General features: G+C 41.4%; 1 protein-coding gene across 1 annotated transcript in view; it reads right to left on the bottom strand.

Annotated features, from left to right (window-relative positions):
• The window catches only part of LOC126198931 (uncharacterized), a 120,504-nt gene that overhangs the window by 14,295 nt on the left and 78,831 nt on the right, over positions 1 to 27,378 (bottom strand). The gene's annotated exons all lie outside the window — the stretch shown is intronic.

Raw genomic sequence — 27,378 nt, forward strand, 5'->3', positions numbered from 1 at the left:
TACGGTATCAATTGGCACATGGTCGAAGGGAGCGTAGAAAGGCATGCGAAAAATAGTGCATGATAAAGTTAGGAGGTAGGAGAAACTCTGTCAGATCTCACTCTCAGAGTGTCTACAATGGAGCAATGGCTGTAAGCTAGTGTAATACTAAATCCATTAACAATTCGGAAATTGGATGCTGTGGATGGTGTGACGTCAGTAACGCCCAGGACGGGCAGCAGTGGAGGTGACGCGCCATTGGCGGAGGGGTACGCGCCTGGCATTTGGAGTGACCGGACGTGCGTTGAACGTCAGCTCCACAGGTACGGAACATTAATTCAGAAACGCCTGGGCAAGTAAAGCTGCGTAGGACGTGAATTTGCTTGGTGTTGCCAAAGTACATTTTGACTTGTGACAGCTCACGCAGATTTAGACGATAGCCGTCAATGCACAAAGCTCATGCCAAGTGTGACGCCATCACTACAGTTCCGGTCGGTAAGTTGAATTCTTTGACTATTCCGGTGTTTACTGCCTCACTGTTGTGAATTTATCGTCACTGGTGTCGACTTGGTTGCACAACGAAATTTTCATTATTTTGGTTTTCGTAGATTACCGGATTAGTAAGCGCCAGAATTTCTAAACTATGCTGGCATCATGGTAGGAAGTCTCAGGTGACAGGTAGCAACCGATATATGCTGCAAATCATTGTAGAGTTATGTCACCTTAGCAGCGTAAATTAGGGTGCAAGTAACTAATTTTTGCTGTAACGAAAGTACGCTTTCAAAATTAGAGGACACAGGCCATCGACAATACATTAAACTTTTAAAAGATTTGTCTGTCCCTCATAAACCTGTTGTTGTAGCACAGTTCGTTATTAGTCCCAACAAAGAACAGAGTTTGTTTCCTTCCGTGACGCATACTGGAAGTGTTACATTGACACTACGTCACAACGCTAGATTTTCGGAAGAACGATTTCCCTTCCACTGAATGTGTGAATTGTGCAGCCAATACTGCCAAAAGCAAACTACCTATACCACTCACAGCCCACTAACATACTTAGCAGCCCATTCTGAGAAGCAAAATTTTTCTAAAACCTCTGTTCGATCTACTATGGCTACGGATTCCTGTGAAACCACACAATATATCTACATTCCATTTATCTCTTTCAAAGAAGCAACATATAATTATGAACACCTACAGTCAGAACGCACATTTAACATCTACACAAGGACGATGTTCTTTACTACAGAAAATAAAACACAGCAACTTCATGGAAGTTACATTCAGAATTTCAGCAAGGACGCAGATGTTATTTTGAGCAAACAGAGTTTTATCATCGAGAATAAGCCAGCCCAATCTGATGACACAGCTTGTAAGAATGATGGTCACAACAGTTCGAATTTATTTCAACAGTCCACTTCTAATTCTAACGAACAGCATATGTGCTCTGATTACGTTAGAGAACTACAAATAACAGCATCTTTTACAAAAAATTATCTTCTGGTACAGTTTGTAACGCCGGAAATGCATATCCTCCTATTTCCATTTATTGTACTATAATTTTTTTCCTTATTTTTTTACCTGAATATATGACATTTCTGTGTCTTTACATATTGTAATTGTTTTACTATTTGTATATTAATATATTTAAGCATATTTGTCGATGTATAATTGGTTTGTTGTGTAAAGATTATTTGTATTTATACGCTGGGTCTGGCCTAGGGAAAACTATAATATCGAACGAATACATCGATAGGTCGTGTGGAGAACCAAAGTGTTTAGGATCTTTGGTAGTGTTAACTCTGCCGCGTGGAGCGCGGGCAGAGCAAGAGAGAGTCTGGCTGGAGTAGCGAGTGGAGCAGGTGTGTTGTGGGAAGCTCCCGCGAGTTGCCGCGCTTTCGGGGTTTGGCAGCATGTAATTGCGCTCGACTTGCGATGATAGTTTCTGACATGGTGTCGCGGACGGGAAACATTAGCTGGCGCACATCAAGAGCCCGTTTCGTCTGGTGACCGTGCCGAGAAGAAGGCGCGCCAACATCCAGCTTCTGCAACAGACGGCCGACAATGAGTGACTGTCGCCACCTCCTCGATCGACGGCTTCAAACCTTCAATCAACCAACAAGGAAGACTGGAAGCACGTAAAGTTTTAGAACTGTATGGCAGACCTCAGCTTTTCAAACTGTTCCATTTGCCTCGCAAAATTACAGCGACTTAGCATGAACCTTTGTTGCTCATTGTCCCAATTGCATTACCAAGCAGGGTCCCTTCCTTTTCCGAAATGAACCCGAGTGTCGTTGAAATTCAGATGCCAGCATTAAAGTACAATCATTCCATTTCACTGCTTTAATTTCAAAGTTCAGTTTAAGTATTCATAGCTGGCTACAATATTTAGATTACACAAGCACAAATTAAGAGTGCGAGTTTTGTTACCGTATTTTAGCTTACCTGTGACTGCAGCTCAGCTTGGTACGTACTAAATTTTACTATTGTTAATTGTTCAGAATCATTTAATTCAAGTTCAAAGTTAAATCTTTTATTTCTAAATTGCGTAGATTCAAGTAGCTTTTGAAATGATTGTTGAGGTAGTCCAAGACTAACTGTACTGTACTGAATTTCGATGTGCTTCAGAAAGAAAGCTCACTATTAATTTCAGTCACTAAATTAACTTTCGATTTTCCGGTTTTATTAATTCTTTTGCTAAATTAAGTCAGAGTGTAGCGAAATTTATTACTTCTGACAAACTTTCAGTTTTCACACTACACGTGTCAACCTTCAGTTGCCACGCTTCTAGTGCTAATTGTATGTGTAATAACCTTTCTTTTTCAGTTACTATAGTAATTGTCCATAGGACTGGCGACCGTAACTTTCCCCAAATCTCAAATATCTAATTATCGCAGGTTAATTTTTAACGTAACGGCCGCACATTTACTTTCTCTATTAACTTTACCCCTTTTCAAAATTAATTTCCACCAGTTTCATTTGCATTTTTCCTTTCATTTAGATGTAACCCTTTCCTCCCTCTTTACCGACAGATTAACTTCGGTGACGATTGCTATTCCCAAATTTCCATTAGGTAAACGCGGTTTAATTTTTCACTGTCATTAAGGTCGATAAGTGAGGGGGATGTTACAAGTTGACCTTACACTGTCAAGCAACAGTTTTGATATTTCAGATAAACGTTGTCAAACCGCTCAGAGTAATACTTTTAGCACCTGTACAGAAAAGCTTAAGACACGAAAGCAGCGTCGTAGGAAGCATATTCAGAAGACAGGTATATATGCAGATGTCATTTTGTGTGAACATGACTTTATTATCTACGATCAGCCAATTCTGTCTAGCGAGACAGTCCGCCAGGGCAATACCAAAAACAGTTCCAAATTATTTTCGCAATAGACTACGCAAGAGGAAGAGAATATTTTATATTCACTTCACCATTTATTCAATACAGAGCAAAACCTTACAGACTCCGATATACCGACACCGCACAGTTTTCCTAAACCATCTGAGAGTAGCTGTAATAACGCTAAGATTTCTAAAATGTTACAGATTAGTCAAGGTCAAGGGCAATGCGCAATACATCCTACTGAAAGTATAGAGGCCACTTGCAGACGGAGTGTGATATCTGCAACAGCTAAATACCATGTCGTCCTTGAAACCAGCCGCGGCGCGGTCAGCAATACAGTCGGGCCGCACAACCGCACGCCACAGCTCACTTCAAAGCGATGTAGCGCTACGCCGACCAAATCAAAACTCAGCTCCGCATTTATCAAGCCCACTCAAGTGATAGCTACTTCGTTTTACTGGCGAAGCCACTCTGATTTAACAGCAGTGGACAGATTCTGTGAAATTATTCGCCAAATCATCAACAGCAAGTCAGTAGACAATAAAGTTACGTTGTGCAAGACGCGACAGTTGGCTGCGACTGCGACGCTGCCCCCTCGTCTTTTCCCACCCTGGCAGACGGCGACACGGCCGCAACACGACAGGAGTCGTCGCTGTTTCCCAAGCTCTGGTCGGCGGCGGCGGATTCAAATACATAAGAAAAATAAGAATTCCGATTTTCTTGCTGTAAAAAATACTGTATGTTAATGCAGCAAAGTTACATCGGCTCCCAGAGTTAGTTTTTCGATACAGATTCTCCTTTTACTTTAAAAAATTGAAAAGTATCTCTTCCGGTTTTGCGTGTTTTTTTCGCTGTATATTACTTCTCTATCGATTGTGAGGACAGTAAAAGGCATAAAAAATTGATGTTTGCGTATCTTACAGTTTCACATCACAGCTTGATAATGAGGTGTCTATTTTTCCGATATTCGTCACAGTTATTCCGATACTTAATTTACAAGTAACCTACTGCATAAAATTTGAATTGTGTACAGTGAAAAATGTGGTCGCTGGCTACTTTGCGTATGGTTCACGTTAGGTCATACATCGTTGCCGATGAAAAGAAGCTAACATATCGAAATTATTTTTAAAGCTGAGATCAGAATGATATCGATCTCCGTTTCCGAGATTTGGGCTCATATATCTCCGGGAGCGTCGCGACTAGCCGCCAGTTCTGTCGACGCGCAACGAGAATCGTGTGGTCATCACACGATAGAGAATGCATTTGTTTTGTTTCGCTGACACATTTGGACCTAATGAAACCATTTTATGTCGTATATTTCTCCGGTATGAGTTACTAATATTTCTCTATATGCTCTTGACAACTTCATTTAAAATGCCACGAAATGTAAGTTTCTTAAAGCCAAGTGATCCAGCAGAACCCATTTTCTTGGTTTTGCTGAGGCATCTGAACCTGTTCCAAGCTTTCTTTCTCGTATATTTCTCTGCTACGAGTCCCGAATATTCCTCCATCTGTTTTTGCACACTTCACCTAAAATTCCAATGAAAGATAAGTTTATTAACAATAAGCGCACGCTAGCGTCATTGCATTGTTTCACGTTCTTGACAACAAGATAGGGTTACACCTTAAACATCTCTAGAATTTTCATTCTGAACGTCTACAGTATACACTGGCAGAAATATGGAGGAAATGATGTCCGTGCTTGTTCACAAAATTTCCCCAAATTATACTTGTCAGTTTCTCCCATGCAGAAACTTTTGGAACAATCTAAGGCAACTTTCATAGCCGACTGACTCTTTATTCCCATCCAAATAAACTTCCATGTTCTTATATTCTGACAGCATACATCGTTATGTATGACATGAACATTTAATCTTGCCGAGCTGCACTCAAAAGATGACTCCAGGATTTACAAAAGACGAATTTCAATTGTGAACTGTGTCAGACCAGAAGGGCCTTGTAAAACAGTAGTGCACTTTTGGCACAAGTTTTTTGAGCACCATCTTCTACCAATGAATCGAAGTAAATGTGACAAATTACTTATTGCAGCATACTGTTTGCGCAATCTGTTGAGAAACGCCTTCCTCAAAAACGAACATCTATTGATTACAGAAAGCTGTACAACAATCTGGTGGTGGTTTTTCACAACTAGAAGGTATCATCAAGACACCAATCTACCGTTTACTTTCAAAGTGAAGGTATTGTAAAATGTAACTTTCTCGTTGTACTTTAGATTGTTCATTTTATAATATACTTGCCATTTTCAATTTTTATCGTCACAAAAAAGAGTAATGCGAAAATTGACCTGCAAGTTCATTTTCATCATTCTAATTATACATCTGCATGGATTATACTGATTTTCATAACAGGCCTGAAAAATTTGCATTAATGGGAAAATATTATATATTTGACTCACCTGCCAGTTTCAACTGTGCACCAATTTCTTCCCAAATTCTGTCTCTGAACATAGTGTCTCTATATTTAGGGTTCTTCAAATCATAAAGGCAAGGATGTTGCGGGACCAGCTCACAGAACATCACATCCTGTGAGTGGCTCATTTCAGTTTTCCTTGACTGGCTCGACATCTTTCTGGCAGCCGTACGTCTTTGTGTCGTCCGACTTCCGTCGCAACACTGCTCACTGGTGCAGTGCTGCGGCAGCTGCCGCAACAGTCGCGCGTCGCATCCGAAACTCGAACTGCGCATGCGCCAGCAGGCAACTTCTGACGTCACGTAGCGACCCGTCGCAGTCGCTAGTGTGCGTCGCGTCTTGGACAACGTACCTTAAAACAACCAGAGCTGAATACCAACAACACCTGTCAAGATTATTTATTTGATAACATGGATTTCCAAAACTAAGCACATCTACATTCATCTCAAAAATATTAAACGAAGCCAAACACAAAGTTGGATCAATTATATTGCACTACGTAAATACAATATATCAGATTCTGCCGTCACATAAATTACCTTTCACACGATTTTGCTTTCCTGGACTGCGACTTTACACTCGATATTGACACAGATACACTGAATTTATGCATTTTTTTACGTCTTTTGTACGTATGAAACATCTGAAAGGTAAGTACTGAATTTACATTGAGGAAGAATGGGTGGCTTTGAGGGATGAAGTAGTGAAGGCAGTAGAGGATCAAGTAGGTAAAAAGACGAGGGCTAGTAGAAATCCTTGGGTGACAGAAGAAATACTGAATTTAATTGATGAAAGGAGAAAATATAAAAATGCAGGAAATGAAGTATGCAAAAAGGAATACAAACGTCTCAAAAATGAGATCGACAGGAAGTGCAAAATGGTTAAGCAGGCATGGTTAGAGGACAAATGTAGGGATTTAGAGGCTTATCTCACTAGGGGTAAGATAGATACAGCCTACAGGAAAATTAAAGACACCTTCAGAGAAAAGAGAACCACTTGTATGAATATCAAAAGCTCAGATGGAAACCCAGATCGAAGCAAAGAAGGGAAAGCAGAAAGGTGGAAAGAGTATATAGAGGGTCTATACATGGGCGATGTACTTGAGGACAAAATTATGGAAATGGAAGAGGATGTAAATGAAGATGAAATGGGAGGTATGATGCTGCGTGAAGAGTTTGACAGCGCACTGAAAGACCTGAGTAAAAACAAGGCCCCGGGAGTAGACAACATTCCATTAGAACTACTGACGGCCTTGGGAGAGCCAGTCCTGACGGAACTCTACCAACTGGTGAGCAAGATGTATGAAACAGGCGAAATACCCTCAGACATCAAGAAGAATATAATAATTCCAATCCCAAAGAAAGCAGGTGTTGACAAATGTGAAAATTACAGAAATATCAGTTTAATAAGTCACGGCTGCAAAATACTAACGCGGATTCTTTACAGACGAATGGAAAAACTAGTAGAAGCCGACCTCAGGGAAATCAGTCTGGATTCAGTAGAAATGTTGGGACACGTGAGGCAATACTGGCCCTACGACTTATCTTAGAAGCTAGATTAAGGAAAGGCAAACCTACGTTCCTAGCATTTGTAGACTCAGAGAAAGCTTTTGACAATGTTGACTGGAATACGCTGTTTCAAATTCTGAAGGTGGCAGGGGTAAAATACAGGGAGCGAAATGCTATTTACAATTTGTACAGAAACCAGATGGCAGTTATAAGATTCGAGGGTCATGAGAGGGAAGCAATGGTTGGAAAGGGAGTGAGACACGGTTTTAGTCTCTCCCCGATGTTATTCAATCTGTATATTGAACAAGCAGTGAAGGAAACAAAAGAAAAATTCGGAGTAGGTATTAAAATCCATGGAGAAGAAATAAAAACTTTGAGGTTCGCCGATGATATTGTAATTCTGTCAGAGACAGCAAAGGACTTGGAAGAGCAGTTGAATGGAATGGATAGTGTCTTCAAAGGAGGGTATAAGATGAACATCAACAAAAGCAAAACGAGGATAATGGAATGTAGTCGAATTAAGTCGGGTGATGTTGAGGGTATTAGATTGGAAAATGAGACACCTAAAGTAGTAAAGGAGTTTTGCTATTTGGGGAACAAAATAACTGATGATGGCCGAAGTCGAGAGGATATAAAATGTAGACTGGCAATGGCAAGGAAAGCGTTTCTGAAGAAGAGAAATTTGTTAACATCGAGTATAGATGTAAGTGTCAGAAAGTCATTTCTGAAAGTATTTGTATGGAGTGTAGCCATGTATGGAAGTGAAACATGGACGATAAATAGTTTGGACAAGAAGAGAATAGAAGCTTTTGAAATGTGGTACTACAGAAGAATGCTGAAGATTAGATGTGTAGATCACATAACTAATGAGGAAGTATTGAATAGGATTGGGGAGAAGAGAAGTTTGTGGCACAACTTAACTAGAAGAAGGTTTCGGTTGGTAGGACATGTGTTGAGGCATCAAAGGATCACCAATTTAGTATTGGAGGGCAGCGTGGAGGGTAAGAATCGTAGAGGGAGACCAAGAGATCAATACACTAAGCAGATTCAGAAAGATGTAGGTTGCAATAGGTACTGGAAGATGAAGGAGCTTGCACAGGATAGAGTAGCATGGAGAGCTGCATCAAACCAGTCTCAGGACTGAAGACCACAACAACAACATTGTATAGCAACAACGAGAAATTACTAGAATACCAATTACGTAAGTTTTAGCGCCAAGAATAAGTCTGCGGTTACGAACGACATTATACGCACCCGTATTTCAGCAGCAAGAATCTGGAGATAACATTTAATGGTATTTATTCTACGAAGTTTCTATGTAACCAGCTATGTTATTTACGCTACAGGTATGCACCAATCTTGACGACATTAATTATTTCTTCAGTTAGACGTCTTGCATTCTGAAGACGTTACACTACTGCGATTAATATATTTTTTCGCCGTTCAGCTTATATACATTTTTCTTGATATTTTCAGGGAACTATGCTAATTACCAATTTTTTTACAGGTGTCAGTATTTATATTGGCAGCTTTCATATACGCTTACTCTGATTTCCATATGAGTGTACATAATAATATGACAACACAGATTTTTTTTACTTGATGCATTTCCTTTGCTTATACAAATTCCAATGGTACCTTGTTTTCACGATTCCTTGATTATTCAGCATTTTATTAGGTGGCGACGTGCCAGGTAGGAAGAATCTTTCAGCTCTGTTCTCTTACCGTAAGGTTAGGCCTAGCACATTTTTTCTGTTTTCATATGCATGTGCATGAAAACAACAACTGAAAGAAACACTATTTGTTTTGATATGTGTCCAGTGAAGCATGCCCCTTGGGTGGTCTGACCGCTGCAAACAATAGCTCAAACATTTTTTTATATGATAAGAATTTGTATCATTTTTGTATAAAGCCTCTACATATCTAATGTACATTTATTTCAGATGCTATTTTGTCTTTGCTGATACCATGTTACGATGGTATGCTACTTCACTTTGCCATTATTTCACAACCTAGGCAAGATCGTATTACTACTGACATTGATGCTATGGTCTGAGGAACTATTATCACATTTTTTGTTAGGTCTGTCGCTCTTTGTACTTCATAATGTTGCCCAGTCCTGTGCTATATTTTGCTATATATCTCTTGTAGTTGATGGTGTCACTAGTTTACTTGCTCTCACCCATGTAGATTTAAGAAATCAATGTACCCTGTAACTCATGTCCATAACACTTACTCATAAAGGGTGACGCACAGGAAGCGGACGGTTTTGAACTGCGTAATACCTAGGGCGCGGTAGTGAGTGGTGGTCGTGATGGGCATAGTTCTGATCCACACAAGACGCCATTTCATTTACTCAGTCACTGTGGAGCAGAGGGACTTGCAGCGTCGAGTGTTTGTCTATGAGAGTTTCGTGAAAGGTGGTGAGTCTGTTATTGCTATGCAGCGATAGTTTCGTGCGCGGTTTAATGTCGGTCGATATGGAGCTGTTCCGAGCCGCAACACAATCCTCAAATGGGTGGAAAACTTCAGATGAACTGGAAACATACTGGATAAGAAGCATCCTGGCCCGAGACGCAGAGTAACGACACCAGAAAATGTTCAAATGGTAAGGCAAGCGACAGTCAGAAGCCCAGGACGGTCCGCTTGACGTTATCATGGTGAGTTACGAATAAATCGTGAATCGGTTGGACAAATTTTGCATAAAGAATTAAAATTCTATCCCGACAAATTGCTCATTGTCCAACAACTTAAGGAAACTGATTTTGCTGTAGGAGAAGACTTCGCTTACAGAATGCAAGTGATTTTGGGATCGAATGGAAATGAAACTTTATTGATGAGCGATGAAGCTCATTTTCATTTAAATGGGACCGTGAATAAGCAAAACCTACGTTACTGGGCTCCAGAGCATCCACACCTTATCCACTGACGTCCTCTACACTCAGAAAAAGTAACAGTCTGGTGTGCTCTTGGCTCTGTTGGCATTATTGCACCTTATTGTTTTTGAAGAGAACGGGGCCACAGTTACTGTTCATTCGGTTCGTTACATTCATATGCCTGAAACATTCTTGAAACCAGAACTAAGAAGACGACGAATCCATTTAAAACGCGTTTGGCTCCAGCACGATGGAGCAACATCGCACACCGCAAACACTTCAATGACAGTTCTTAGACGCATGTTTCCTGGCAGGATTGTCGCACGTTTTGGCAATGTTCCTTAGCCTCCCAGGTCTCCTAACTTGTCAGTATGTGACTTTTTCTGTGGGGCTATCTTAATAACTGTGTCTATAACCACAAATCACGAAATTTGGACCAACTGAAGAATGCAATCATTCAAGAAATTTCTGCCATCCCTGCAGAGATTTTAGTCCGTGTGCTGGAGGATTTTGAGAAGAGACTTGAGTCCTGCATACGAAATGATGGACATCACCTTGACGACATTATTTTCCTTTGTTAATTAAAATGGCAAATAATGAGCTTTGATTTTGTGTGATTAACATGCATTAATTTTAAAGTTGGATGATTATTATTTCATTAAAAACCGTCCGTCTCCCGTGTGTGACCCTGTACATTTTCTATATTTTGCAGAACCGAGGTCCAAAGTCCCATTCAAACGAGAGAATATGGTCAGTGGCCTGGTTTTACATGAAATAAATGGTGATCTTAATAGAAAATGTGACAGAAAATATCTTTCTGGCTCTAGGTGGCCTACTTTTATTATTAAAGAAGGTGTGTACGTAAGGATAATTGATTATTTTATATCACGCGATTTGCTATAAAATGTACAGTTCGGCTTTAGAAGTCGTTTAACGATGAAAATGATACATTCTCTTTTCCCTGTGAGGTACTGGATGGGTTACACAAAATGTTTCAAGCACTAGGCATATTTTTTTGATTGAAAAATATTCCTCCAGAAGTTGGAACATTATGGAATACGGGGAGTACCTCCCCCCATGAACCATGGACCTTGCCGTTGGTGGGGAGGCTTGCGTGCCTCAGCGATACAGGTGGCCGTACCGTAGGTGCAACCACAACGGAGGGGTATCTGTTGAGAGGCCAGACAAACATGTGGTTCCTGAAGAGGGGCAGCAGCCTTTTCAGTAGTTGCAGGGGCAACAGTCTGGATGATTGACTGATCTGGCCTTGTAACATTAACCAAAACGGCCTTGCTGTGCTGGTACTGCGAACGGCTGAAAGCAAGGGGAAACTACAGCCGTAATTTTTCCCGAGGACATGCAGCTCTACTGTATGATTAAATGATGATGGCGTCCTCTTGGGTAAAATATTCCGGAGGTAAAATAGTCCCCCATTCGGATCTCCGGGCGGGGACTACTCAAGAGGACGTCGTTATCAGGAGAAAGAAAACTGGCGTTCTACGGATCGGAGCGTGGAATGTCAGATCACTTAATCGGGCAGGTAGGTTAGAAAATTTGAAAAGGGAAATGGATAGGTTAAAGTTAGATATAGTGGGAATTAGTGAAGTTCGGTGGCAGGAGGAACAAGACTTTTGGTCAGGTGATTACAGGGTTATAAATACAAAATCAAATAGGGGTAATGCAGGAGTAGGTTTAATAATGAATAAAAAAATAGGAGTGCGGGTTAGCTACTACAAACAGCATAGTGAACGCATTATTGTGGCCAAGATAGACACAAAGCCCATGCCTACTACAGTAGTACAAGTTTATATGCCAACTAGCTCTGCAGATGATGAAGAAATAGATGAAATGTATGACGAGATAAAAGAAATTATTCAGGTAGTGAAGGGAGACGAAAATTTAATAGTCATGGGTGACTGGAATTCGTCAGTAGGAAAAGGGAGAGAAGGAAACATAGTAGGTGAATATGGATTGGGGGGAAGGAATGAAAGAGGAAGCCGCCTTGTAGAATTTTGCACAGAGCATAACTTAATCATAGCTAACACTTGGTTCAAGAATCATGAAAGGAGGCTGTATACATGGAAGAAGCCAGGAGATACTGACAGGTTTCAGATAGATTATATAATGGTAAGACAGAGATTTAGGAACCAGGTTTTAAATTGTAAGACATTTCCTGGGGCAGATGTGGATTCTGACCACAATCTATTGGTTATGAACTGCAGATTGAAACTGAAGAAACTGCAAAAAGGTGGGAATTTAAGGAGATGGGACCTGGATAAACTGAAAGAACCAGAGGTTGTAGAGAGTTTCAGGGAGAGCATAAGGGGACAATTGACAGGAATGGGGGAAAGAAATACAGTAGAAGAAGAATGGGTAGCTCTGAGGGATGAAGTGGTGAAGGCAGCAGACGATCAAGTAGGTAAAAAGACGAGGGCTAATAGAAATCCTTGGGTAACAGAAGAAATATTGAATTTAATTGATGAAAGGAGAAAATATAAAAATGCAGTAAATGAAGCAGGCAAAAAGGAATACAAACGTCTCAAAAATGAAATCGACAGGAAGTGCAAAATGGCTAAGCAGGGATGGCTAGAGGACAAATGTAAGGATGTAGAGGCTTGTCTCACTAGGGGTAAGATAGATACTGCCTACAGGAAAATTAAAGAGACCTTTGGAGAGAAGAGAACCACTTGTATGAATATCAAGAGCTCAGATGGAAACCCAGTTCTAAGCAAAGAAGGGAAGGCAGAAAGGTGGAAGGAGTATATAGAGGGTTTATACAAGGGAGATGTACTCGAGGACAATATTATGGAAATGGAAGAGGATGTAGATGAAGACGAAATGGGAGATAAGATACTGCGTGAAGAGTTTGACAGAGCACTGAAATACCTGAGTCGAAACAAGGCCCCGGGAGTAGACAACATTCCACTAGAACTACTGATGGCCTCGGGAGAGCCAGTCATGACAAAACTCTACCATCTAGTGAGCACGATGTATGAGACAGGTGAAATACCCTCAGACTTCAAGAAGAATATAATAATTCCAATCCCAAAGAAAGCAGGTGTTGACAGATGTGAAAATTACCGAACTATCAGTTTAATAAGTCACAGCTGCAAAATACTAACGCGAATTCTTTACAGACGAATGGAAAAACTGGTAGAAGCCGACCTCGGGGAAGATCAGTTTGGATTCCGTAGAAATGTTGGAACACGTGAGGCAATACTGACCTTACGACTTATCTTGGAAGAAAGATTAAGAAAAGGCAAACCTACGTTTCTAGCATTTGTAGACTTAGAGAAAGCTTTTGACAATGTTGACTGGAATACTCTCTTTCAAATTCTGAAGGTGGCAGGGGTAAAATACAGGGAGCGAAAGGCTATTTACAATTTGTACAGAAACCAGATGGCAGTTATAAGAGTCGAGGGGCATGAAAGGGAAGCAGTGGTTGGGAAAGGAGTGAGACAGGGTTGTAGCCTCTCCCCGATGTTATTCAATCTGTATATTGAGCAAGCAGTAAAGGAAACAAAAGAAAAGTTTGGAGTAGGTATTAAAATTCATGGAGAAAAAGTAAAAACTTTGAGGTTCGCCGATGACATTGTAATTCTGTCAGAGACAGCAAAGGACTTGGAAGAGCAGTTGAACGGAATGGACAGTGTCTTGAAAGGAGGATATAAGATGAACATCAACAAAAGCAAAACGAGGATAATGGAATGTAGTCAAATTAAGTCGGGTGATGCTGAGGGAATTAGATTAGGAAATGAGACACTTAAAGTAGTAAAGGAGTTTTGCTATTTAGGGAGTAAAATAACCGATGATGGTCGAAGTAGAGAGGATATAAAATGTAGACTGGCAATGGCAAGGAAAGCGTTTCTCAAGAAGAGAAATTTGTTAACATCGAGTATAGATTTAGGTGTCAGGAAGTCGTTTCTGAAAGTATTTGTATGGAGTGTAGCCATGTATGGAAGTGAGACATGGACGATAACTAGTTTGGACAAGAAGAGAATAGAAGCTTTCGAAATGTGGTGCTACAGAAGAATGCTGAAGATAAGGTGGGTAGATCACGTAACTAATGAGGAGGTATTGAATAGGATTGGGGAGAAGAGAAGTTTGTGGCACAACTTGACTAAAAGAAGGGATCGGTTGGTAGGACATGTTTTGAGGCATCAAGGGATCACAACTTTAGCATTGGAGGGCAGCGTGGAAGGTAAAAATCGTAGAGGGAGACCAAGAGATCAATACACTAAGCAGATTCAGAAGGATGTAGGTTGCAGTAGGTACTGGGAGATGAAGAAGCTTGCACAGGATAGAGTAGCATGGAGAGCTGCATCAAACCAGTCTCAGGACTGAAGACCACAACAACAACAACAACCTCACATTTGGTTCACCTCTTACTTTAGCAACAGACAGCAAAATGTCACTATTCGCAGTGTTGAGAATGGCTGTGATGTGGGGTCTGAGTGGGGTACAGTTAAGTCGGGGGTGTTCCAGGGATCTGTGTTGGGGCCACTCCAGTTCCTTATTTATATAAATTATATGCCCTCTAGTATTACGGGTAACTCTAAAATATTTCTGTTTGCTGATGACACTAGCTTGGTAGGAAAGGATGTTGTGTGCAACATTGGCTCGGTTTCATATAGTGCAGTTCATGACCTAATTTCATGGCTTGCAGATAGTAAACTAACGCTAAATCACAGTAAGACTCAGTTTTTAAAGTTTTTAACACACAATTGAACAAAATCTGACGTATTAATTTCACAGAATGGGCATATGATTAGTAAAACTGAACAGTTCAAATTTCTAGGTGTTCAGATAGATAAACTGTCGTGGAAAGCCCACATTCAGGATCTTGTTCAAAGACTTAATGCTGCCATATTTACTATTCGAACGGTATCTGAAGTGTTTCCTTTGCTTATTTTCATTCGCTTATGTCGTATGGTATCATATGTTGAGGTAACTTTTCCCATTCTAAAACGATATTTTTGGTTCAGAAGCGGGCGGTTCAGGCAATAAGTGGTGTAACCGCTCGTCGACGCCTACTCACGAGGCTGGGTATTTTGACATTGGCCTCTCAATGTATATATTCCTTACTGTCATTTCTTGTTAACAATATTAGCTTATTCCCTGCAATAAGCAGCTTTCATTGTTAATACTCGACAGAAATCAAACCTGCATTTGGATAGGACTTCCTTAATCCTTGTGCAGAACGGTGTGCAGTATACTGCTACATCCTATTTCAATAAGCTACCACTCGAATTAAAAACTTTTAGCGGTAATCTACGCGCTTTCAAATCGAAACTGAAGAAATTCCTCATGGCTTAATCCTTCTGTTCTGTCGAGGAGTTCCTTGAAAAATTAATCTGATACTTGTTGTATTGTTGACTGCGTTTGCTTAAACTTATGGCTTGACTTTACTCGGGTTCATAAACATTTTATTTTTATCTGTTATTATTTTTGTCTTTCAATTTCATGTACGGCTAAGTTACATGACCTTGGAGATTTTCTGCTCAATTTGGTCCTACGAACAAAACAACACTCTATCAGACTTTCAGAAAAATATTATCCACACAATCACAAAGACAGCAGGGCAGATAAATGCGAAAACTAGCACACAGTCAGCCTTACAGCTCATACCTCCAAGTTGCTCGAAAGAATGTCATGCAAAAGAATCTAAAATAAAATTGAGGAAAAGTTAGATGACAGTTTAGTTCTAGGACAGGCAGAGGCGACAGAGGAGCTGTTCTGACGTTGCGATTGGTAATCGAGACAAAACTGAAGAAAAATTAAGAGACTTCTTAGTATTTGTTGACGTAGAAAAAACCTTCGACGTTGTTCAATGGTACAGGATATTGGGTAGCATGCAGCTAACCTCTACTGTTCAACCTATACATCAAGGTAGCAATGTTATAAATAAAGGAAGACTTCGAATGGGATTACAATTTAGGGTGAAAACATATCAGTGATCAGATTCGGTAATGCCATTGCTATCCGCAGTGAAAGTGATGTGAATGTAAAGCACCTGCTTAATGGAACTGTCAGTTGAGAGAGTAAAGTAATAGATTAGGATTAAACAGAAGAATAACGAAAACAGCTGGAACTAGCAGAAAAGGAATTGACAACAAACTTCACATCAGTACTGAGCACCACGAAGTAGACGAAGTTAAGACGTTCTGCTACCTTGGTAGCAAAACAATACGGCGGACGAAGCAAGGAGGCCATAAAAAGCAGAGTATCACAGGAAAGGAGGTCATTCTTGCTCAAAAAGAAGTCTGACAATGTCAAACGTCGACCTTAACGTGTGAAGGAAGTTTTTAAGAATGTACGTTTGGCACACAGCAAACTATAGTAGTGAATCATGGACTGTGTGAAAAGAGACAGGAGAAATATGGTGTTGCAGAATGATGTCGAAAATTGGGTAGATTGATGACATGAGGGATGAGGTGGTTCTCCACTGTACCGGCAAAGAAAGGAACGCATAGAAATTATTATAAGAAGAGGCGTCAGGATAATACGGCATGAGTTAGGACATCTTTGAATAATTTTCGTGGCACTGCAGGGAGCTGTATAGGGCAAAAGTTGTAGGAGTAGACGCAAAAGGGAATACATTTATCAACTAATTGAGATTGTAGGATGCTAGTGCTACTGCGAGAAGAAGACTTTATCACAAGAGGAGGGCTGCACGATATCAGACAAAAGACTGATCACAGCAATCAGAATTTGATATCCTCATCTACGAATCAAGATTTGTAACTCTGTGGTTCTCCTAAATCTCTTAGAGAGAGGGATTTGTTTCAAAACGGAACCATGGTTCTCGTCTCAGAACTAATGTCCCGCAGTCCCGTACCTAATGACCTAATCATCGAACATTAAACATTAATTTTTCCTTTTGCATTCAAGAGTGCTGTATGTTGCAAAAGAGAAGCAAGATTGGCACAATGGTTGATGATACACTATGTGATCTAAAGTATCTAGACACCCACAAAAACATACGCTTTTCATATTAGGCGCCTTGTGCTGCCACTTACTCCATATCAGCGACATCAGTAGTCATTAGACGACTTGAGAGAGCAGAATGAGGCGCTCCGCGGAACTCACGGACTTCGAACGTGGTCAGGTGATTGGGTCTGACGTGTGTCATACGTCTGTACGCGAAATTTACACACTCTTAAACATCCCTAGGTCCACTGTTTCCGATATGATGGTGAAGTGGAAATGTTAAGGGACATGTACAACAGAAAAACGTACAGACCGACCTCGTCTGATGACTGACAGAGACCGCCGACAGAGAGTCGTAATGTGTAATAGGCAGACATCTATCCAGACCATCACACAGGAATATCAAACTGCATCAGGATGTACTTCAAGTATTATAACAGTTAGGCGGGAGGTGATAAAACTTGTATTTCATGGCCGTGCGGCTGCTCATAAGCCACACATCAAGCCGGCAAATGCCAAATGACGCCTTGCTTGGTGTCAGGAGCGTAAACATTGGACGATTGAACAGTGGAAAAACGTTGTGTGGAATGAAGAATCACGGTACACAACGTGACGACCCGATGGCAGGGTGTGGGTACGGCGAATGCCTGGTGAACATCATCTGCCAGCGTATGTAGTGCCAACAGTAAAATTTGGAGGCGATAGTGTTATCATGTTGTCGGGTTTTTCATGGAGGGGGCTTGCACCACTTGTTGTTTTGCGTGGCACTAAAACATAACAGGACTACATTGATGTTTTAAGCACCTTCCTGCTTCCCACGGTTGAAGAGCAATTCGGGGTTGGCGATTGCATCTTTCAACACGTTCTATCACCTGTTCATAATGCATGGCCTGTGGGGGAGTAGTTACACGACAATAACATCCCTGTAATGGACTGGCCCCCACCGAGTCCTGATCTGAATCCTATAGAGGTTTTTTGGAACACCGGCTCCGTGCTAGGCCCCACCGACCGACATCAATACCTCTTCTTAGTGCAGCACTCCGTGAAGAATGGACTGTCATTCCCTAAGAAACCTTCCAGCACCTGATTGAACGTATGCCTGCTAGAGTGGAAACTGTCATCAAGGCTAAGAGTGGGGCAACATCGTTTTGAATGAAAGCATTACCGATGGTTGGTGCCACGAACATGTAAGTCATTTTCAGCCAAGTGTCCGTATACTTTTAATCACATAGTGGAGCTGTAACCAGTGTAAGTTTGGAGCTGACGTAAATGGTTATGTTTGTAGCCTCGTAGACGTTTTCCACTTTATAGATTTGTCAACCCGAATTTAAATCTCCGACACCATTTGCAAGGAGACTGTTTTCGTAGAAGTCACAGAGTTGGGTGTCTTCCTACTGACGCACTGGCTTTTAACGGCTTCTGGTCGAGCACACGCGTTAGAAAGGAATGCAGCCGCTTTCTCTTCTGTCTGGCTAGAGGTTGGCGAACTGCTCCGATGCGACCCCCCCCCCCCCCCACCACCACACACACACACACACACACACACACACACACACACACACACACACACACACTCACAACGATGCATAATCTTACTGTAACTATCTGACAGCTCTCATAACTCCGATCTTTCCACAGGTATGATTACTAATAGGAATTGACCGCTTTCGGAATAGCTTCATCATACAGCAGCGAGGGTGATCTCTCATATTAATAATTACTTATTGACTGAATGGTGCGAGCCATTCTTGAATTCAAATATGAGCTGATTTTTGCGTTTTTTAGATTATATTGCTCTTATTGTAATCTATTTTGAATAGTTTGAGCTAATCGCACTCACGTATTTACATGCTCCCAGTCATCAATAACTCTACTTCAGACCAAGAAAGTTTTGATCACTAGTTATAACGTGTTCCTCCATCTTTCGCTTTTTAGTTTACAACACCAGGTTCAAATGGTTCAAATGGCTCTGAACACTATGGGACTTAAAATCTGCGACCGTAGCGGTCGCGCTATTTCAGGCTGAAGCGCCTAGAACCTCTCGGCCACAAAGGCCGGCTACAAAACCCAGAAGAAACACTGCCATTACACAAACTTGCAACAAGCACGTAATCCAAGGTAAATACATAGTAGTCTACTTGATAATGTCGTTGTAACAATAAATGATGTAGCTGTGTAAAAGCCGAAGATCCGTCGATCGCTCTTTAGGATCTAAATAAATATCAGCCATCCCGAGTGAACTGTCACTTTGCTTCTGCAGTGAATCTGATGGCCAGTGGAACGGTTCAGTCCGCTCATGTTCGTAACGGGATGTCCTCCTTGAGGAAATCCTTTCGCAGTTAGACTCAACTTCTACTTCAGTTGATTTAACAGTCTTTTCGACTGCTACAAATTAACGATTTCCAATCACATTGAGCTTGTCATAGATGTGCCACGTAAAGCAAGTTCAGGTTTCATGCAAGTCGCGGTAGCGGATTTTATGAGTGCTCCAGTACTCTCGAATAGTGCTCCAGACTCTGATACTTTTTGTCAGTGCTTCTACATCTGCCGACAAATATCTTGATGTTCTCATCTGTTTGGGTCTCTCAGATCTGATGTAGGTTCAGAGACCTGTATAGCAAGAATAGACGATGTCTTGCCAACCGAAAGAAAAGGAAAGATGCTGTGCACATTCCACATGCATCCAGCTACTCTGATGGCAACTTCAGGTTATAATGTAAATCGTTTAGTTGGACCTTGCATCACCAAAACTATGGGGCAAGTCAAGAAAGTCCTTACCTAGGTGTGACTTAGTGACTGAATCCTTCCCCTCTGCTCAAAACTAGAGGTCCTTTATCATCTCGAGAAAAAAAAATACTACAGAGTATGTGATTCCATAAAGAAGGCTTGTTATTCTTAAATTCTCTGCCAGTTTTCGGATATAACCAAGTACGACATCCGTGTGTAGGTGGCAAGGAACGTTTGATCCGACGTGGGCAATAATCTTTAACTGTGAAGTCAGTTGCTAGATGAAGAGCCTCTTCAATGTCTTGGCTAAGTCTCGTAGTCATCTGCACTAAATGCTCATGTTTCTGCTTTTCTTTTTCACTTTCTCAAAAGAGGCAGCATCACGCGCCGTACCTCCGAAGAAGTGGTGATTAGCACCCCTCTGTCTTTCGACATCTAGTTACACAAAATGCGACATATGGATGGCTTTTCGACTGTATAAGTTTATAGCACAGACTCAAATGCATTTCCTGCTTCAGGCAGGACTTGTACTTCTTGGTAAGGTGGTGTCTCCCATTACACTGTACAAAATAAATCACTTCAACTTGTTGGCTAGGGTGTATCTCCCATTATAATGTACAAAGGAACTAGTCAACCGCCACCCGCAGTCAAGTGGACGGACATGTCGTAGATCTGTCTTTTTGTCCGAAGAAGCCGTGTGTGTGGGAGTGGGTAATACTTGAAGGGCTTTCAGTATCTCTTGAGCAGTTTACTTTAATAGTTCTACCATCTCATCTACTTGCAACAATTTTCTGATGTTCGATAGCTCTCAAGGCAGATGTTCAGCTTCGCACGAATTGTAGCCATCTCATTCACCGCCTAGAAACGATCACATCCTAACAGAAGAATGTTAATATTAGTAAATTATGCATAGGAAGAGTTAGCTCCTACGCACATGTTATAAAAATCTGAGAGTTATATATGTACATCCACATCTACATCCATACTCCGCAAGCTAGCTGACGGTGTGTGGCGGAGGCTACTTTGAGTACCTCTATCGGTTCTCCCTTCTATTCTAGTCTCGTATTGTTCGTGGAAAGAAAGATTGTCGGTATTCCTCTGTGTGGGCTCTAATCTCTCTGATTTTATCCTCAAGGTCTCTTCGCGAGATATACGTAGGAGGGAGAAATATAATGCTTGACTCCTCTTTGCAGGCTGGGGTGTCCTAGCGGTTCTAGGCGCTACAGTCTGGAACCGCGCGAGCACTACGGTCGTAGGTTCGAATGCTGCCTCGGGGATGGATGTGTGTGATGTCCTTAGGTTAGTGAGGTGTAAGTAGTTCTAAGTTCTAGCGGACTGATGACCTCAGAGGTCCCATAGTGCTCAGAGCCATTTGAATCAGTCTGGCAACTGCTTTGCCCACGACTAATTTTATATGGTCATTCCATTTTAAATCACTCCTAATACCTACTCCATATAATTTATGGAAGTAAGTGCTTCCAGTTGCTGACCTGCTATATTGTAGCTAAATGATAAAGGATCTCTCTTTCTATGTGTTCGCAGCACATTACACTTGTCTACATTGAGATTCAACTGCCATTCCCTGCATTATGCGTCAATTCGTTGGAGCTCCTCCTGCATTTCAGTACAATTTTCCATTGTTGCAACCTCTCGATATACTACAGCATCATCCGCAAAAAGCCTCAGTGCACTTCCGATGTTATCCACAAGGTCATTTATGTATATTGTTAATAGTAACGGTCCTACGACACTCCCCTGCGGCACACCTGAAATCCCTCTTATTTCGGAAGACTTCTCTCCATTGAGAATGGCATGCTGCGTTCTGTTGTCTAGGAACTCTTCAGTCCAATCACTCAATTGGTCTGGTAGTCCATATGTTCTTACTTTGTTCATTAAATGACTGTGGGGAACTGTATCAAACGCCTTGCGTAAGTCAACAAACACGGCATCTACCTGGGAATCCGTGTCGATGGCCCTCTGAGTCTCGTAGACGAATATATAAAGGGGACGGGAATCTTCAGCGCATACATAACGCTTCTGTGTTAGGGAGTAGCGAGAAGATGGACGACAATAGCTTGTCCGGCCGTGATTATGTAATCCTCACAGTACTTTGGCGTCTGCACAGGTGCGATTATGCACCCGCTAGTCTCTGCAAGTGTTGCGGGTGCGAGTGATAGGGTCGATTAATGACTGCTATTCGTCTTTCTTTGCGCAAGAATCAGCAGCTGACAATGATCAGTAGCACGTTGTTTGTGTTGGTACATCCCTATGCATGCCGCAGCGTACCTTAGGTTCCCTACAGCGCGTATCACATTGTAGTTGGAAAATAGCTCAGTCCACCAGGGCCTGTATGGAACACTTAGTTTTCATTTCCGGCCTCCCATGGCATGATCGACTGTCGTCGTAGTTGTGTACGTCAGCCCGAAGACTGGTTATAAACCACTGTTCACGTTACGCCATCCTGTGTAAACCTCTTCATTTCCGAGCAGCTACTGCAACATAAACCCATCTGAACCAGCTTACTGTATGCGTCTCGCAGTCTCCCTCTGCAACCTTCCCCCCCCCCCCCCCCCCTTCCAGTGGTAAACAGATTACACCTGGCTGTCGGGGAATTTGGCCTACCAACCAATCCTTTCTTATTGTCAAGTTATGCCACAAATTTCTATTTTCCCCAATTACCTTCAGTACCTCTTTACTGGTTACACGACCTACCGATCTGATCTTTACCACTATTCTGTAGCACGACATTTCCAAAGCCGTTATTCTCTTCTTCGCTGGAATGTTTATCGTCTACGTTTCACTTCAGCACAAGGCTGCACTCCACACACAAGCCTCTAGAAATTACTCCTGGATGTCGGCCGACCGACATGTTGGTGTCACACTGCTACCTGAGGCCTCTCCAGACGCGTATTTGCTTGTCGTCGCGGCTCTGCTCGAAGCGGGACTCATAACTGAAATCAATACTAGGCCAGTCAATGAGATTTTAGGTGGAAGACGTGTCTGGGGACACACTGGACAGCAGGCGGATTCCAATGAGCCTGTCACTCGTTATGCGGCCCAACAACCAGGCATGATGTTCTGGGGTATCATTTCATTTCATAGCAGGACCCCTTTGGTTTTCATCCGCGGTACGTCTACGATACTCTACGCCCCGTTTTTTGGCCCTTCATGGCAAGCCATCCTGGGTTTACATCTCCGTACTTGGCCAGCAGGATCACTGGATGTTCGGCACATTGTGGTCAGGGCAAACAACCAGTTCGGGATTTTGCCGATCTAGCGCGCCAATTAGAATTTGGCACGATAGCACTCAGGACCACATCCAGTAACTTGGTCAATCGTTTCCAAGGCGAAGTACTGTTTGCAAAGGGCCAGAGGTGGAGTAACACATTATTGACGTGCTCCAGTTGTTAAGACCTTTCTCTTGAATAAATCGTCCATTTTTTTTGAAAATGTAATCTCTTGTTGGTCTGTACATGTACATCAAATCCTTCGATTTCCATCGCATTTAGATAATTCTTTCGTGGCACGCTGTTTCTTTCTACCTCTTTTTCTTAAAGTATAATTAAGACTTGAAATTTATCTGTCTTGAACATGAAACCGACTGCAGTCTCGTGCAGAACTTCATGATTTTATACCCAAATACGGGAATGCATCAAGGAGGCCATGATGGAAACAGTCTGTTGCTGGACTTTCATATCAGTGAAAACAGGGACACAGAGGAAACCTTCATTTTGTCAGTCCCGTTGACGTGTGCCTAGTACCAGTTGTTTGAAAAAATAATTATTCCTCCCAAACCAGTGTAAAAATGTTACTTCTTTACGGAGATAGCAGAAGGAACGCGAAAGTACAAATGAATTGTGGGCACAAACGTATCCCGAAAGACGATGTTCACCTAGAATGAGACTTCACCGAACGTGAAGAAGTTTTGGAATGCACTGCAGCAACTTTGCAACAAGCGGAGCAAACGTAACAGATATTCTGGAAACTCTGCTCAAAATTCACTTGTTGGGTTCAGATAATTTGCGAGAACCTCTGGAATAAGTCAACCCAGCATTGTCCGTATTTTTCATGGTAAAATACTCATCTTTACCACACAACACTTCAAAATTTGATTTACTAGTGCCATAGCAACAAATTCTGACACTTGGTTATGATGCTATGTCTTATAAGAATTCTCTTTACCTACCCTGCTAAGTCTAGAAATTATGGAAAGATGAATGTAAAGAAATATGCATCATAGGCCGTTGAGCATTCACACTAGCTGAGTCAGGCTGAACACCGGAAGCAATGGAGTGCGAAGGCTTGGTGTCTTGCGGGTAAAAGATATGAACAATCTCTTATCGGATAACTACTTGCTCACCTAGAGCAAGTACTACTGGAAACACGTACATATATGTGGTATCAGAGCAATGCATCCTCGGCTCATTACTCGCTTGTGGCTAAAAAGCTCTCAGTCTGGTCTTCCACTGTCGCTTGTTAGGAGGTGCTGGATTCATCAGTTGGGCAGGGCGTTCGCCTGATTTGACGCCCCCTCGATTTCTTTTCTTTGGGGTAAACTCTATGATGAAATATATTCACCGGTTCCATCGACCCGAGAGGATTTAAAACATCTCATTGCAGCAGAATGTGCAATAATGTTGAAAAGAGCCTCTCGGTCTGTCCAGAAGTCCTTGCACTGACGCTTGCAAATGTATGCGGTGGGTCATTCGAAAACTTATTGACATATATGAAATGTCAGGGAAGTATTTACCACCAAATTCATTTGTTGTTTCCCTTTTGTTGCTGTTGCCGATGTAATTCTGCACTGTAAGCGTGTATCTTCGCATGTGTAACTCACATGGGGTGAAGGCATCCTGATGCTTCAGTTTCCATTTTACAAATACATTAGTTTTTTGATGTGCACATTTATTTCATTGTGCTGCCAGAAATAAGAACAGAACTATTGCCTTCTGTTATAGCATCCTAAGAATGCACATCATTTGTCTGTCTTCCAGTTGATATGTCTGCCCAGCCAAGTGTAGTCAAGCATGGCTAGTATCAGTTTCAAATGAAACTTCTTTGAACTACCCCGCTTTTGTAAGCAGACTCGCATAGATGTATCAAGCTGGAGCACCTCATCAGCCTATCGTGACAGTTTCGTATAACGACACGAACTTCTACATAACACAAAAATCGTTTTCATTATAACAGCAGCTGAATCTTATGCTCTGAATATGATAATTTCTCCAATCCTACGTGTTTGATTTTTTTAGAGAGAAACATCGTTGAATTACTGTTTTTCAGAACTAAGAAACTAGCAACAGGAGTGACTATAGTTATATTAGATAAAGCGATGTTGATACCCGTCTCTCTGTAATTGTCAGAGGTGAAAAATTCCTTTTCATAGACATACATAAGTCAAATTGTAGTTGGGACTCCAGTACGACGTGCATCAAGTATTGATTAATGTCGATAGACATTGTAATTGAAGTATAAAATCAATACAAAGAATTTACGTTAAAGTATTTTCATGTGCTTAAGAGGCAGGAGTTGGATAAAATTGGCAGAATTGGACTACGTTGTCAGTCAATCCGTAGAAAGCATACACATTTCGAGCACTTTTAAACTGGAGACACGATTTACGTTCTGAGTTTAACCCCGAATTTTTTTTTTTAATTCGTCAGCTTCCAATTGGTTCGATGCCATCCGCACTAATCAATTTTCATCTCAGAGTAGCTCTTTAAACCTACGTACTTAATTACTCGCTAGATGTATTCCTATCTCTCTTTTTCTCTGCACATTTTACATACTGTACATCCCTCTACCACCATGGAAGTTCATACGTGATGTTTTAACAGATGTCCTACTATCCAATCCCTTCTTCTTGTCATGGTTTTCCACATACCCCTCTCTTCGTCGATTCTCGGGAGAACCTCCTCGTTCCTTATACCATCAGTCTACCTAATTTCCAACACTGTTCTGTAGCACAACGTCCAAAACAGTTCGACTCGCTTGTGTTCGGGTTTTTTTCCACAGTCCATGTTTGACTAATAAACGATTCTGTTCACCGAATGTGCATTCTCAAAACTTTCTTCCTAAATTAAGGGCTATGTTTGACAGTAGTAGACTTCTCTTGGCCTGGAATGCCAGTGGTAGTCTGTTTTTTGTGCCCTCCTTGCGCCGACCCTTATGAGTTATTTTACTGCCTAGACAGCAGAATTCCTTAACTTCATCTACTTGGTAATTACTATTCCTGGTGTTAAATGTCACACTGTTTTCATTTCTGCTACCTCTCATTACTTTCGTCTCTCTTCAATTTACTCTCAATCCATATTCTCTACTAATTAGACTGTTCATTCCATTCAGCAGATCGAGTAATTTTTCTTCAGTTTCGCTCAGGATATAAATGTCATCACCGAGTCTTGTCATTGACTAATTTTCAGCTTGAATTTTAATCACACCCTTGAACCTGTAACACCATAGCTCTAATCCTGTACTGATTTATTTTGCTTTTGTTTCTTTTAACGTTACATTGCTGTGCTTCTGTAAATGTGTGTGATTGAATCGATAACATAAAATTGTATACTGCTTTCTTTGTACAAACTTTGACGTCATGTTTTGGTTCAATGTAAAGTAGTGTATCTGCAATTTATATTCTTTGTCCCATTTGGAGGGAACAAAACTTACTGTATATAATTGTAATTTTGTGTGAATAATTTTTTTGTAGAGATGTCAATAGGTGTAAATGTCTTGTTTTATTTAATGCATTTGGTTGCTGTTATGTAAATTGCTGATCCTCACTTAGGGTTCTTAGTTAGTTTGTATGTAAATGATGTAGTGGTTCCCCTCGGGAACGGAACTGTGTAGCGCGCACGAATTGTGGTTGGCCTAGGTGGAAAAGGTGGAACTGATAGTCAGTCGGGGACGAGCCAGCAGTCTGGGACGAGTCACCAGTCGGGGACGAGTCACCAGTCGGGGACGAGTCACCAGTCGGGGACGAGTCACCAGTCCGTGCACTGCCATGTAAAAGATGTATATTGTGCTGATTCCGAGAGAGGCTTTCCCTGCTTCTTTCCAAGGCCTCGGATGGATGGATAAATAGCTGGAACTTTTCTGGAATTTGTATCTGTCGTCGCCACCAAGAAATGACAGAGTCCAGCAATTCAGTCTGCGAATCCACCGACTAACATGCAGTTGCCACTACGTTGCGCAATCACTGTAACGTAATACTATAATGATGTACAGTGAAGGATCAGCTTAATGGATGTGTTATTGTGCTCAAATATAAGGTAATTTATATCTGAATTTATGTACCAACCTTGATTTTTCTCCTCATCATAACACCTCTCAGGTTCCTTTCCGTTTGAACTAAAGTAATCACCGAGTGTCCCTACTGAAAGAACTTTTATGACCAATGTTATGCTAATTAATGCCTGTTGAACTTAGTAAAAAGAAAGTTAAAGTTAATGTGGCAAGAGAGTGAGTTAAAGTAAATGTTGTTTGCTGAAAATAATTTTCCTATTAAAACTGCTTATTAAAGTGCTTTTGCCAACTGCAAAATTAAAAGTTCTTAAGACTGAGGCTTCTAAAGTTTTGCTTAGCTAAT

This window comes from Schistocerca nitens, chromosome 8 (assembly GCF_023898315.1).
Source record: "Schistocerca nitens isolate TAMUIC-IGC-003100 chromosome 8, iqSchNite1.1, whole genome shotgun sequence".
Classification (NCBI taxonomy): domain Eukaryota; kingdom Metazoa; phylum Arthropoda; class Insecta; order Orthoptera; family Acrididae; genus Schistocerca; species Schistocerca nitens.